The sequence below is a fragment of the Oryza brachyantha genome, chromosome 6 (assembly GCF_000231095.2).
Source record: "Oryza brachyantha chromosome 6, ObraRS2, whole genome shotgun sequence".
Classification (NCBI taxonomy): Eukaryota; Viridiplantae; Streptophyta; class Magnoliopsida; order Poales; family Poaceae; genus Oryza; species Oryza brachyantha.
This window is the reverse complement of record NC_023168.2, coordinates 10,495,437-10,510,418: the sequence shown is the minus strand read 5'-3', so window position 1 is coordinate 10,510,418 and position 14,982 is coordinate 10,495,437.

Here is a 14,982-nt window from a genome sequence, read left to right as displayed (position 1 = left end):
TCGTGCGCCGCCGCTCCGGTCGCGTCCGCCGCTCGGCCGCCAAGCTGCGTCGCTGCTTGGCCGACGCCACCTCACTCCTCCCTCGTGCTCCCGTCTAGCTCCTCTGCCCGCACCCGCTCGCGCCGTCGCGCCATCGTCGCCCGGCGCCGATCGATCTCGTCGCATCGACCGTCGTCGCCGCGCCACCCCTGTTAGCCCGCTCTCCTCCCTCCCTCTGTTTCTTCATGCCACCGCGAGTGCGCCCCGCCGCTCGCCGTCGGCCGACGTCCTCCGCCGCCACCCGATCCCGCGCGCCGTCGCTGGGTGTCGTGCGCTGCCGGCGCTCGCTGTCGCATCTCCACCCTTTGTCACCGTCGTCGCACGGTTGCCAAGCCTTCGCTGCCGGCGCCCGCCATCGCCTCCACCTCCCGGCGACATCGCCATCGGCCCGGACCGTGCGATGCCGCCCGTCGCCTTGTGTCGCTCGTCGCCGTCGCCCCTCCACCTGCCATCTTCGCCGCCCCGCCGTCGCCATGGTGGCTCCACCGCCACTGGAGCACCGCCGAGCCCGGCGCGTGGTCGCCGCCTCTTCCCCATGCTAGCGCCGTTCCCCGTTGCCCTCCTCTTGGTGCGGCCGCCCTCTCCGTCGTCGCCGCCGGTCGCGCCGCCGCCGTCGCGCTCGTCGCGTCGTGGCCGTGGCCGAGCCGCGCCGTCGCCGCCCGCCGCCGCCGCTCGCTCGTCACTGGCGTCGCCTTCCCCTCTCCGCCGAGGCTGCCTCCCCCTCCTCTCTGTCCCAAGGTCGCCGACAGACGGGCCCCACTCGTCGGCCGGTCTCCTCTCTCCCCCTGCGCGGGCCCCACCTGTCAGCCGCCCACTTACCCTCTCTCCCACCGACAGGTGGCCCCCACCTGTCAGCCGTCAGCTCCTCTCTCCTCGCTGACGTCAGCAGCCCCATTAATTGCGCAATAATTCAGTTAAGGTTTTTTGTTTACTTTAAAAACACAGATAATCTTCTAAAATTCATAAGTAATTCATCTAGTCTCCGTTTAGGTCCATTCAAGTTTCATTAAATCCAGAAAAATGCCAAGAATCCATTAAAAATAGTTTCTTTCTCTGTTTCAGTAGTTTTTTAGCCTGTTTTGCTTGTTTTGCCTTGTTTGTCGTAGGTTTTGGCCCCGTTGAAGCGCCGTTCGTTCTCGAAGTCGTCGCCGAAGTTCCTCGTGGGTCTAAGCAAGGCAACTAGCACCCTTCTTTGATCATATTGAACCTATGTTTATAAAATCCCCGCTTTTACATTCAAACATGCATGGTATTCAAAGGTATTTACTTTACTTATCTATTGGGCATTTACCTTTATATCCGTTGGTTCCCACTCATTATTATTGTCAACCCAGGGTTAATTTGACTAGAGTTAGGGTTAGTCAATGCTGAGCCATGCTTAGTTCAACTAGCTCACCAATTACCATTGAATTATTGATTAGACTTTGATAGACCTTTAATGGTTGTGATCATTACCCATTTCCCCAATGTGGATTAATAATAAACTAAAATATTGCTTATGGTGGGCTGTGGGTGCATGGTTTTGAGAGTCGCACCCATGGCAATTAAGGACCGGTTCTTAGGAAACCCTGAAGGTCTTACACGTACTAACCACAAGCAAGAATGGGCAACGGTGAGACTCGTAATCTAGCTAGTCCCTATTCGACGTACCGAGGCAAGGGTAGGCGTGATGGAGTATGGACGGGCAATCGTGGTGTAACGAAAGCCTCTGCTGCTTCCGGATCTACCAAGGCACAAGAGGGGACTGCCCGACTTGGTGTAAAGGAGGGGGTGAAACCTGAAGTGTGGTGCGATTGTCTAGGGAGTGTTAGGTGAAAGGTCTTATCATGGTTTCCGTACTGAGGTATCGTGGTGATACGTTGGGGCATGGTAACATGCTTGGCAGCCATGTCTTGTGGGTAAAGTTGTACACCTCTGCAGAGTAAAACTATTCGAATAGCCGTGCCCGCGGTTATTGGGCGAACTGACAGACTCACTGGGATTAGTTGAACCCCTTTAATAATTTTATTAATCATGTAACTGGTTTGACCCTGCGCAACGTGGTGTAACGTTGGCAGTGGTTTGGGTCTGTCGCAACGTGGTTTAACGTTGGACAGAGGGTTGACCCTGTTGCAGTGTGGTGTAACGCTGGACAGTGGTTTGGGCCTGTTGCAACGTGGTGTAACGTTGGACAGTGGATGTTTATTTTAAATGTTACTTTACTTTTATTTCAGTTTATTTTATCTACTGCTTTGCTAAATTACTGTAGCTTTTGTGTAATCTAACCTTAGCCTATCCTTGATACCCTATTGCATTCATTATTCTCCCTCTCTTGGGTGTTACTTGTTGAGTACGGTGGTTTGTACTCAGCCTTGCTTAATTTTCCCCCACCAGAGCAAGTGCCAGAGCCTTTGTCAGAAGAAGGTTGTTCCAAAGGTTGAAGTGAGGTTCAGTCCGCCGTCGAGAATGTCTCTGGTGTGGAGCCGTCATCGCTAGCTGAAGCTGAAGATTAGATGGTCTAGTCTTGTTTTTCTTTATTTTCCGCTGCATTTCGATAGATAATTGTTTTTATTTGTTTTTAAGTCGTGGAACTGTGTATTGATTTGTCATAGTGTGTACTCGGGCTGATGCCTGGACCGAGATTTAATACATGCTATTGTTCAGAAATTTGGTGTAAATTTCTAGGCGTGAAACTATCCCGAAGTTAGTAGTCAAATCTTTGTTGACATTGTATGAATGGCAAAGTCGTTGATGGAAACCATGTGTAGCATTCAAGCTCGAAAGTTTCGAAACCGAAGTTGCGTTCAAGCACGAAGTGTAAACCAAGTGGATACAATATTTGTGTAGTTATCCCGAAGTTAGAAGACGAATTTTGGTTGACTTTGTATGAATGGCGAAGTTGTTGATAGAAACCATGTGTACCATTCATGCTCGAAAATTTGGGTACCGAAGTTGTGTTCGAGCACGAAGTGTAAATCAAGTGGATACACGATTTGTGTATTTATCACAAAGTTAGTAATCGAATATTGGTTGAATTTCTATGAATGGCGAAGCTGTAAATGCAAACCACGTGTACCATTCATCCTCGAAAGTTTGCGTACCAAAGTGGTGTTCGAGCACGAAGTGTAAACCAAGTGGATACAATATTTGTGTAGTTATCCCGATGTTAGAAGTCGAATATTGGTTGAATTTGTATGAATGGCGAAGTTGTTAATGCAAACCATGTGTACCATTCATCCTCGAAAGTTTGGGTACCGAAGTGGTGTTCGAGCACGAAGTGTAAACCATGGGGATACAATATTTGTGTAGTTATCCCAAAGTTAGAAGTCGAATATTGGTTGAATTTGTATGAATAGCGAAGTTGGTAATGCAAACCACGTGTACCATTCATCCTCGAAAGTTTGGGTACCGAAGTGGTGTTCGAGCACGAAGTGTAAACCAAGTGGATACAATATTTGTGTAGTTATCCCGATGTTAGAAGTCGAATATTGGTTGAATTTGTATGAATGGCGAAGTTGTAAATGCAAACCACGTGTACCATTCATCCTCGAAAGTTTGGGTACCGAAGTGGTGTTCGAGCACGAAGTGTAAACCAGGTGGATACAATATTTGTGTACTTATCCCGATGTTAGAAGTCGAATATTGGTTGAATTTGTATGAAAGGCGAAGTTGTTGATGGAAACCATGTGTACCAATCATGCTCGAAAGTTTGCGTACCGAAGTTGTGTTCGAGCACGGACTGTAAACCAAGTGGGTACATAATTTGTGTAGCTATCCCAAGCTAGTAGTCGAATCTTGGTTGACATTGTATGAATGGCGAAGTTGTAAATGCAAACCACGTGTACTATTCATCCTCGAAAGTTTGGGTACCGAACTGGTGTTCGAGCACGAAGTGTAAACCAAGTGGATACAATATTTGTGTAGTTATCCCGATGTCAGAAGTCGAATATTGGTTGAATTTGTATGAAAGGCGAAGTTGTTGATGGAAACCATGTGTACCATTCATGCTCGAAAGTTTGCGTACCGAAGTTGTGTTCGAGCACGGAGTGTAAACCAAGTGTGTACATAATTTGTGTAGCTATCCCGAATCTAGAAGACGAATTTTGGTTGACTTTGTATGAATGGCGAAGTTGTCGACGGGAACCATGTGTACCATTCATCCTCGAACGTTTGGGTACCGAAGTTGTGTTCGAGCACAAAGGGTAAAGTAAGTGGATATACGATTTGTGTAGCTATCCCGAAGTTAGAAGTTGAATCTTGGGTGACTTTGTATGAATGACGAAGTTGTTGATGCAAACCGAGTGTGCCATTCATCCTCGAAAGTTTGGGTACCGAAGTTGTGTTCGAGCACGAAGAGTAAACCAACTGGGTACACAATTTGTGTAGCTATCCCGAAGCTAGTAGTCGAATATTTGTTGACATTGTGTGAATGGCAAAGTCGTTGATGGAAACCATGTGTAGCATTCATGCTCGAAAGTTTTGAAACCGGAGTTGCGTTCAAGCACGAAGTGTAAACCAAGTGGATACAATATTTGTGTAGTTATCCCGAAGATAGAAGACGAATTTTGGTTGACTTTGTAAGAATGGCGAAGTTGTTGATGGAAACCATGCGTACCATTCATGCTCGAAAATTTGGGTACCGAAGTTGTGTTCGAGCACGAAGTGTAAATGAAGTGGATACACGATTTGTGTATTTATCACAAAGTTAGTTATCGAATCTTGACTGACTTTGTATCAATGGCGAAGTTGTTGATGGAAACCATGTGTACCATTCATCCTCAAAAGTTTCAGTACCGAAGTTGTGTTCGAGCACGAAGTGTAAACAAAGTGGATACACGATTTGTGTAGCTATCCCAAAGTTAGAAGTCGAAACTTGGTTTACTTTGTATGAATGGCGAAGTTGTTGATGCAAACCATCTGTACCATTGATGCTCGAAAGTTTTGGTACCGAACTTGTGTTCGAGCACGAGGAGCAAACCAACTGGGTACACAATTTGTGTAGCTATCCCGAAGTTAGTAGTCAAATCTTTGTTGACATTGTATGAATGGCAAAGTCGTTGATGGAAACCATGTGTAGCATTCATGCTCGAAAGTCTTGAAACCGAAGTTGCGTTCAAGCACGAAGTGTAAACCAAGTGGATACAATATTTGTCTAGTTATCCCGAAGTTAGAAGATGAATTTCTGTTGACTTTGTATGAATGGCGAAGTTGTTGATGGAAACCATGTGTACCATTCATGCTCGAAAATTTAGGTATCGATGTTGTGTTCGAGCACGAAGTGTAAATCAAGTGGATACACGCTTTGTGTATTTATCACAAAGTTAGTAATCGAATCTTGGCTGACTTTGTATGAATGGCACAGTTGTTGATGGAAACCGTGTGTACCATTCATCCTCGAACGTTTGGGTACCGAAGTTGCGTTCGAGCACGAAGGGTAAAGCAAGTGGATACTCGATTTGTGTAGCTATACCAAAGTTAGAAGTTGAATCTTGGGTGACTTTGTATGAATGAAGTTGTTGATGCAAACCATGTGTACCATTGATGCTCGAAAGTTTTGGTACCGAAGTTGTGTTCGAGCATGAAGTGCAAACCAAGTCGATACACGATTTGTGTAGTTATCCCGAAGTTAGTTGTCGAATATTGGTTGAATTTGTATGAATGGCGAAGCTGTAAATGCAAACCACGTGTACCATTCATCCTCGAAAGTTTGCGTACCGAAGTGGTGTTCGAGCACGAAGTGTAAACCAAGTGGATACAATATTTGTGTAGTTATCCCGATGATAGAAGTCGAATATTGGTTGAATTTGTATCAAAGGCGAAGTTGTTGATGGAAACCATGTGTACCATTCATGCTCGAAAGTTTGCGTACCGAAGTTGTGTTCGAGCACGGAGTGTAAACCAAGTGGGTACATAATTTGCGTAGCTATCCCGAAGCTAGAAGACAAATTTTGGTTGACTTTGTATGAATGGCGAAGTTGTCGATGGAAACCATGTGTACCGTTCATCCTCGAACGTTTGGGTACCGAAGTTGTGTTCGAGCACGAAGTGGAAACCAGGTGGGTACACGATTTGTGTAGTTATCCCAAAGTTAGAAGTCGAATCTTGGTTGACTTTGTATGAATGGTGAAGTTGTTGATGCAAACCATGTGTACCAAACATGCTCGAAAGTTTGCGTACCGAAGTTGTGTTCGAGCACGGAGTGTAAACCAAGTGGGTACATAATTTGTGTAGCTATCCCAAGCTAGTAGTCGAATCTTGGTTGACATTGTATGAATGGCGAAGTTGTAAATGCAAACCACGTGTACTATTCATCCTCGAAAGTTTGGGTCCCGAACTGGTGTTCAAGCACGAAGTGTAAACCAAGTGGATACAATATTTGTGTAGTTATCCCGATGTCAGAAGTCGAATGTTGGTTGAATTTGTATGAAAGGCGAAGTTGTTGATGGAAACCATGTGTACCATTCATGCTCGAAAGTTTGCGTACCGAAGTTGTGTTCGAGCACGGAGTGTAAACCAAGTGGGTACATAATTTGTGTAGCTATCCCAAGCTAGTAGTCGAATCTTGGTTGACATTGTATGAATGGCGAAGTTGTAAATGCAAACCACGTGTACTATTCATCCTCGAAAGTTTGGGTACCGAACTGGTGTTCAAGCACGAAGTGTAAACCAAGTGGATACAATATTTGTGTAGTTATCCCGATGTCAGAAGTCGAATATTGGTTGAATTTGTATGAAAGGCGAAGTTGTTGATGGAAACCATGTGTACCATTCATGCTCGAAAGTTTGCGTACCGAAGTTGTGTTCGAGCACGGAGTGTAAACCAAGTGTGTACATAATTTGTGTAGCTATCCCGAAGCTAGAAGACGAATTTTGGTTGACTTTGTATGAATGGCGAAGTTGTCGATGGAAACCATGTGTACCGTTCATCCTCGAACGTTTGGGTACCGAAGTTGTGTTCGAGCACGAAGTGGAAACCAGGTGGGTACACGATTTGTGTAGTTATCCCAAAGTTAGAAGTCGAATCTTGGTTGACTTTGTATGAATGGTGAAGTTGTTGATGCAAACCATGTGTACCATTGATGCTCGAAAGTTTTGGTATCGAAGTTGTGTTCGAGCACGAAGTGCGAACCAAGTCGATACACGATTTGTGTAGTTATCCCGATGTTAGAAGTCGAATATTGGTTGAATTTGTATGAATGGCGAAGTTGTTAATGCAAACCACGTGTTCCATTCATCCTCGAAAGTTTGGGTACCAAAGTGGTGTTTGAGCACGAAGTGTAAACCAAGGGGATACAATATTTGTGTAGTCATCTCGAAGTTAGAAGGCGAATATTGGTTGAATTTGTATGAATAGCGAAGTTGTTAATGCAAACCACGTGTACCATTCATCCTCGAAAGTTTGTGTACCGAAGTGGTGTTCGAGCACGAAGTGTAAACCAAGTGGATACAGTATTTGTGTAGTTACCCCGATGTTAGAAGTCGACTATTGGTTGAATTTGTATGAATGGCGAAGTGGTAAATGCAAACCACGTGTACCATTCATCCTCGAAAGTTTGGGTACCGAAGTGGTGTTCGAGCACGAAGTGTAAACCAAGTGGATACAATGTTTGTGTAGTTATCCCGATGTTAGAAGTCGAATATTGGTTGAATTTGTATGAAAGGCGATGTTGTTGATGGAAACCATGTGTACCATTCATGCTCGAAAGTTTGCGTACCGAAGTTTTGTTCGAGCACGGAGTGTAAACCATGTGGGTACATAATTTGTGTAGCTATCCTGAAGCTAGTAGTCGAATCTTGGTTGACATTGTATGAATGGCGAAGTTGTTGATGGAAACCTTGTGTACCATTCATGCTCGAGCGTTTGGGTACAAAAGTTGTGTTCGAGCACGAAGTGTAAATAAAGTGGATGCACGATTTGTGTATTTATCACAAAGTTAGTAATCGAATCTTGGCTGACTTTGTATGAATGGCAAACTTGTTGATGGAAACCATGTGTACCATTCAACCTCGAACGTTTGGGTACCGAAGTTGTGTTCGAGCACGAAGGGTAAAGTAAGTGGATACTCGATTTGTGTAGGTATCCCGAAGTTAGAAGTTGAATCTTGGGTGACTTTGTATGAATGACGAAGTTGTTGATGCAAACCGAGTGTACCATTCATCCTCGAAAGTATGGGTACTGAAGTTGTGTTGGAGCACGAAGAGTAAACCAACTGGGTACACAATTTGTGTAGCTATCCCGAAGTTAGTAGTCAAATCTTTGTTGACATTGTATGAATGGCAAAGTCGTTGATGGAAACCATGTGTAGCATTCATGCTCGAAAGTTTTGAAACCAAAGTTGCGTTCAAGCACGAAGTGTAAACCAAGTGGATACAATATTTGTGTAGTTATCCCGAAGTTAGAAGACGAATTTTGGTTGACTTTGTATGAATGGCGAAGTTGTTGATGGAAACCATGTGTACCATTCATGCTCGAAAATTTAGGTACCGATGTTGTGTTCGAGCATGAAGTATAAATCAAGTGGATACACGCTTTGTGTATTTATCACAAAGTTAGTAATCGAATCTTGGCTGACTCTGTATGAATGGCACAGTTGTTGAGGAAACCATGTGTACCATTCATCCTCGAACATTTGGGTACCGAAGTTGTGTTCGAGCACGATGGGTAAAGCAAGTGGATACTCGATTTGTGTAGCTATCCCAAAGATAGAAGTTGAATCTTGGGTGACTTTGTATGAATGACGAAGTTGTTGATGCAAACCACGTGTACCATTCATCCTCGAAAGTTTGGGTACCGAAGTGGTGTTCGAGCACGAAGTGTAAACCAAGTGGATACAATATTTGTGTAGTTATCCCGATGTTAGAAGTCGAATATTGGTTGAATTTGTATGAATGGCAAAGTTGTTAATGCAAACCACGTGTACCATTCATCCTCGAAAGTTTGGGTACCGAAGTGGTGTTTGAGCACGAAGTGTAAACCAAGGGGATACAATATTTGTGTAGTCATCTCGAAGTTAGAAGGCGAATATTGGTTGAATTTGTATGAATAGCGAAGTTGTTAATGCAAACCACGTGTACCATTCATCCTCGAAAGTTTGTGTACCGAAGTGGTGTTCGAGCACGAAGTGTAAACCAAGTGGATACAGTATTTGTGTAGTTACCCCCGATGTTAGAAGTCGAATATTTGTTGAATTTGTATGAATGGCGAAGTGGTAAATGCAAACCACGTGTACCATTCATCCTCGAAAGTTTGGGTACCGAAGTGGTGTTCGAGCACGAAGTGTAAACCAAGTGGATACAATATTTGTGTAGTTATCCCGATGTTAGAAGTCGAATATTGGTTGAATTTGTATGAAAGGCGATGTTGTTGATGGAAACCATGTGTACCATTCATGCTCGAAAGTTTGCGTACCGAAGTTTTGTTCGAGCACGGAGTGTAAACCATGTGGGTACATAATTTGTGTAGCTATCCTGAAGCTAGTAGTCGAATCTTGGTTGACATTGTATGAATGGCGAAGTTGTTGATGGAAACCTTGTGTACCATTCATGCTCGAGCGTTTGGGTACAAAAGTTGTGTTCGAGCACGAAGTGTAAATAAAGTGGATGCACGATTTGTGTATTTATCACAAAGTTAGTAATCGAATCTTGGCTGACTTTGTATGAATGGCAAACTTGTTGATGGAAACCATGTGTACCATTCAACCTCGAACGTTTGGGTACCGAAGTTGTGTTCGAGCACGAAGGGTAAAGTAAGTGGATACTCGATTTGTGTAGGTATCCCGAAGTTAGAAGTTGAATCTTGGGTGACTTTGTATGAATGACGAAGTTGTTGATGCAAACCGAGTGTACCATTCATCCTCGAAAGTATGGGTACTGAAGTTGTGTTGGAGCACGAAGAGTAAACCAACTGGGTACACAATTTGTGTAGCTATCCCGAAGTTAGTAGTCAAATCTTTGTTGACATTGTATGAATGGCAAAGTCGTTGATGGAAACCATGTGTAGCATTCATGCTCGAAAGTTTTGAAACCAAAGTTGCGTTCAAGCACGAAGTGTAAACCAAGTGGATACAATATTTGTGTAGTTATCCCGAAGTTAGAAGACGAATTTTGGTTGACTTTGTATGAATGGCGAAGTTGTTGATGGAAACCATGTGTACCATTCATGCTCGAAAATTTAGGTACCGATGTTGTGTTCGAGCATGAAGTGTAAATCAAGTGGATACACACTTTGTGTATTTATCACAAAGTTAGTAATCGAATCTTGGCTGACTCTGTATGAATGGCACAGTTGTTGAGGAAACCATGTGTACCATTCATCCTCGAACATTTGGGTACCGAAGTTGTGTTCGAGCACGATGGGTAAAGCAAGTGGATACTCGATTTGTGTAGCTATCCCAAAGATAGAAGTTGAATCTTGGGTGACTTTGTATGAATGACGAAGTTGTTGATGCAAACCACGTGTACCATTCATCCTCGAAAGTTTGGGTACCGAAGTGGTGTTCGAGCACGAAGTGTAAACCAAGTGGATACAATATTTGTGTAGTTATCCCGATGTTAGAAGTCGAATATTGGTTGAATTTGTATGAATGGCAAAGTTGTTAATGCAAACCACGTGTACCATTCATCCTCGAAAGTTTGGGTACCGAAGTGGTGTTTGAGCACGAAGTGTAAACCAAGGGGATACAATATTTGTGTAGTCATCCCGAAGTTAGAAGTCGAATATTGGTTGAATTTGTATGAATAGCGAAGTTGTTAATGCAAACCACGTGTACCATTCATTCTCCAAAGTTTGGGTACCGAAGTGGTGTTCGAGCACGAAGTGTAAACCAAGTGGATACAGTATTTGTGTAGTTATCCCGATGTTAGAAGTCGAATATTGGTTGAATTTGTATGAATGGCGAAGTGGTAAATGCAAACCACGTGTACCATTCATCCTCGAAAGTTTAGGTACAGAAGTGGTGTTCGAGCACGAAGTGTAAACCAAGTGGATACAATATTTGTGTAGTTATCCCGATGTTAGAAGTCGAATATTGGTTGAATTTGTACGAAAGGCGAAGTTGTTGATGGAAACCATGTGTACCATTCATGCTCGAACGTTTGGGTACCAAAGTTGTGTTCGAGCACGAAGTGTAAATCAAGTGGATGCACGATTTGTGTATTTAACACAAAGTTAGTAATCGAATCTTGGCTGACTTTGTATGAATGGCAAAGTTGTTGATGGAAACCATGTGTACCATTCATCCTCGAACGTTTGGGTACCGAAGTTGTGTTCGAGCACGAAGGGTAAAGTAAGTGGATACTCGATTTGTGTAGGTATCCCGAAGTTAGAAGTTCAATTTTGGGTGACTTTGTATGAATGACGAAGTTGTTGATGCAAACCGAGTGTACCATTCATCCTCGAAAGTATGGATTCCGAAGTTGTGTTCGAGCACGAAGAGTAAACCAACTGGGTACACAATTTGTGTAGCTATCCCGAAGTTAGTAGTCAAATCTTTGTTGATATTGTATGAATGGCAAAGTCGTTGATGGAAACCATGTGTAGCATTCATGCTCGAAAGTTTTGAAACAGAGGTTGCGTTCAAGCACGAGGTGTAAACCAAGTGGATACAATATTTGTGTAGTTATCCCGAAGTTAGAAGTCGAATTTTGGTTGACTTTGTATGAATGGCGAAGTTGTTGATGGAAACCATGTGTACCATTCATGCTCGAAAATTTAGGTACCGATGTTGTGTTCGAGCATGAAGTGTAAATCAAGTGGATACACGCTTTGTGTATTTATCACAAAGTTAGTAATCGAATCTTGGCTGACTTTGTATGAATGGCACAGTTGTTGATGGAAACCATGTGTACCGTTCATCCTCGAACGTTTGGGTACCAAAGTTGTGTTCGAGCACGAAGAGTAAACCAACTAGGTACACAATTTGTGTAGCTATCACGAAGTTAGTAGTCAAATCTTTGTTGACATTATATGAATGGCAAAGTCGTTGCTGGAAACCATGTGTAGCAATCATGCTCGAAAGTTTTGAAACCGAAGTTGCGTTCAAGCACGAGGTGTAAACCAAGTGGATACAATATTTGTGTAGTTATCCCGAAGTTAGAAGACGAATTTTGGTTGACTTTGTATGAATGGCGAACTTGTTGATGGAAACCATGTGTACCATTCATGCTCGAAAATTTAGGTACCGATGTTGTGTTCGAGCATGAAGTGTAAACCTAGTGGATACACGATTTGTGTAGCTATCCAAAAGTTAGAAGTTGAATCTTGGTTGATTTTATATGAAGGGCGAAGTTGTTGATGCAAACCATGTGTACCATTCATCCTCGAAAGTTTGGGTACTGAAGTTGTGTTCGAGCACGAAGTGGAAACCAGGTGGGTACACGATTTGTGTAGTTATCCCAAAGTTAGAAGTCGAATCTTGGTTGACTTTGTTTGAATGGTGAAGTTGTTGATGCAAACCATGTGTACCATTGATGCTCGAAAGTTTTGGTACCGAAGTTGTGTTCAAGCACGAAGTGCGAACCAAGTCGATACACGATTTGTGTAGTTATCCCGAAGTTAGTAGTCGAATATTGGTTGAATTTCTATGAATGGCGAAGTTGTAAATGCAAACCACGTGTACCATTCATCCTCAAAAGTTTGGGTACCGAAGTGGTGTTTGTGCACGAAGTGTAAACCAAGGGGATACAATATTTGTGTAGTCATCCTGAAGTTAAAAGTCGAATATTGGTTGAATTTGTATGAATAGCGAAGTTGTTAATGCAAACCACGTGTACCATTCATCCTCGAAAGTTTGGGTACCGAAGTGGTGTTCGAGCACGAAGTGTAAACCAAGTGGATACAGTATTTGTGTAGTTATCCCGATGTTAGAAGTCGAATATTGGTTGAATTTGTATGAATGGCGAAGTGGTAAATGCAAACCACGTGTACCATTCATCCTCGAAAGTTTAGGTACCGAAGTGGTGTTCGAGCACGAAGTGTAAACCAAGTGGATACAATATTTGTGTAGTTATCCCGATGTTAGAAGTCGAATATTGGTTGAATTTGTATGAAAGGCGAAGTTGTTGATGGAAACCATGTGTACCATTCATGCTCGAAAGTTTGCGTACCGAAGTTGTATTCGAGCACGGAGTGTAAACCAAGTGGGTACATAATTTGTGTAGCTGTCCTGAAGCTAGTAGTCGAATCTTGGTTGACATTGTATGAATGGCGAAGTTGTTGATGGAAACCATGTGTACCATTCATGCTCGAACGTTTGGGTACCAAAGTTGTGTTCGAGCACGAAGTGTAAATCAAGTGGATGCACGATTTGTGTATTTATCACAAAGTTAGTAATCGAATCTTGGCTGACTTTGTATGAATGGCAAAGTTGTTGTTGGAAACCATTTGTACCATTCATCCTCGAAAGTATGGGTACCGAAGTTGTGTTCGAGCACGAAGAGTAAACCAACTGGGTACACAATTTGTGTAGCTATCACGAAGTTAGTAGTCAAATCTTTGTTGACATTGTATGAATGGCAAAGTCGTTGATGGAAACCATGTGTAGCATTCATGCTCGAAAGTTTTGAAACCGAAGTTGCGTTCAAGCATGAGGTGTAAACCAAGTGGATACAATATTTGTGTAGTTATCCCGAAGTTAGAAGACGAATTTTGGTTGACTTTGTATGAATGACGAAGTTGTTGATGGAAGCCATGTGTACCATTCATGCTCGAAAATTTAGGTACCGATGTTGTGTTCGAGCATGAAGTGTAAATCAAGTGGATACACGCTTTGTGTATTTATCACAAAGTTAGTAATCGAATCTTGGCTGACTTTGTATGAATGGCACAGTTGTTGATGGAAACCATGTGTACCGTTCATCCTCGAACGTTTGGGTACCGAAGTTGTGTTCGAGCACGAAGGGTAAAGCAAGTGGATACTCGATTTGTGTAGCTATCCCAAAGTTAGAAGTTGAATCTTGGGTGACTTTGTATGAATGACGAAGTTGTTGATGCAAACCAAGTGTACCATTCATCCTCGAAAGTTTGGGTACCGAAGTTGTGTCCGAGCACGAAGTGTAAACCTAGTGGATACACGATTTGTGTAGCTATCCAAAAGTTAGAAGTTGAATCTTGGTTGATTTTCTATGAAGGGCGAAGTTGTTGATGCAAACCATGTGTACCATTCATCCTCGAACGTTTGGGTACCGAAGTTGTGTTCGAGCACGAAGTGGAAACCAGGTGGGTACACGATTTGTGTAGTTATCCCAAAGTTAGAAGTCGAATCTTGGTTGACTTTGTTTGAATGGTGAAGTTGTTGATGCAAACCATGTGTACCATTAATGCTCGAAAGTTTTGGTACCGAAGTTGTGTTCGAGCACGAAGGGTAAAGCAACTGGATACTCGATTTGTGTAGCTATCCCAAAGTTAGAAGTTGAATCTTGAGTGACTTTGTATGAATGACGAAGTTGTTGATGCAAACCAAGTGTACCATTCATCCTCGAAAGTTTGGGTACCGAAGTTGTGTTCGAGCACGAAGTGTAAACCTAGTGGACACACGATTTGTGTAGCTATCCAAAAGTTAGAAGTTGAATCTTGGTTGACTTTATATGAAGGCCGAAGTTGTTGATGCAAACCATGTGTACCATTCATCCTCGAAAGTTTGGGTACCGAAGTTGTGTTCGAGCACGAAGTGGAAACCAGGTGGGTACACGATTTGTGTAGTTATCCCAAAGTTAGAAGTCGAATCTTGGTTGACTCTGTTTGAATGGTGAAGTTGTTGATGCAAACAATGTGTACCATTGATGCTCGAAAGTTTTGGTACCGAAGTTGTGTTCGAGCACGAAGGGTAAAGTAAGTGGATACTCGATTTGTGTAGGTATCCCGAAGTTAGAAGTTGAATCTTGGGTGACTTTGTATGAAAGACGAAGTTGTTGATGCAAACCGAATGTACCATTCATCCTCGAAAGTATGGGTACCGAAGTTGTGTT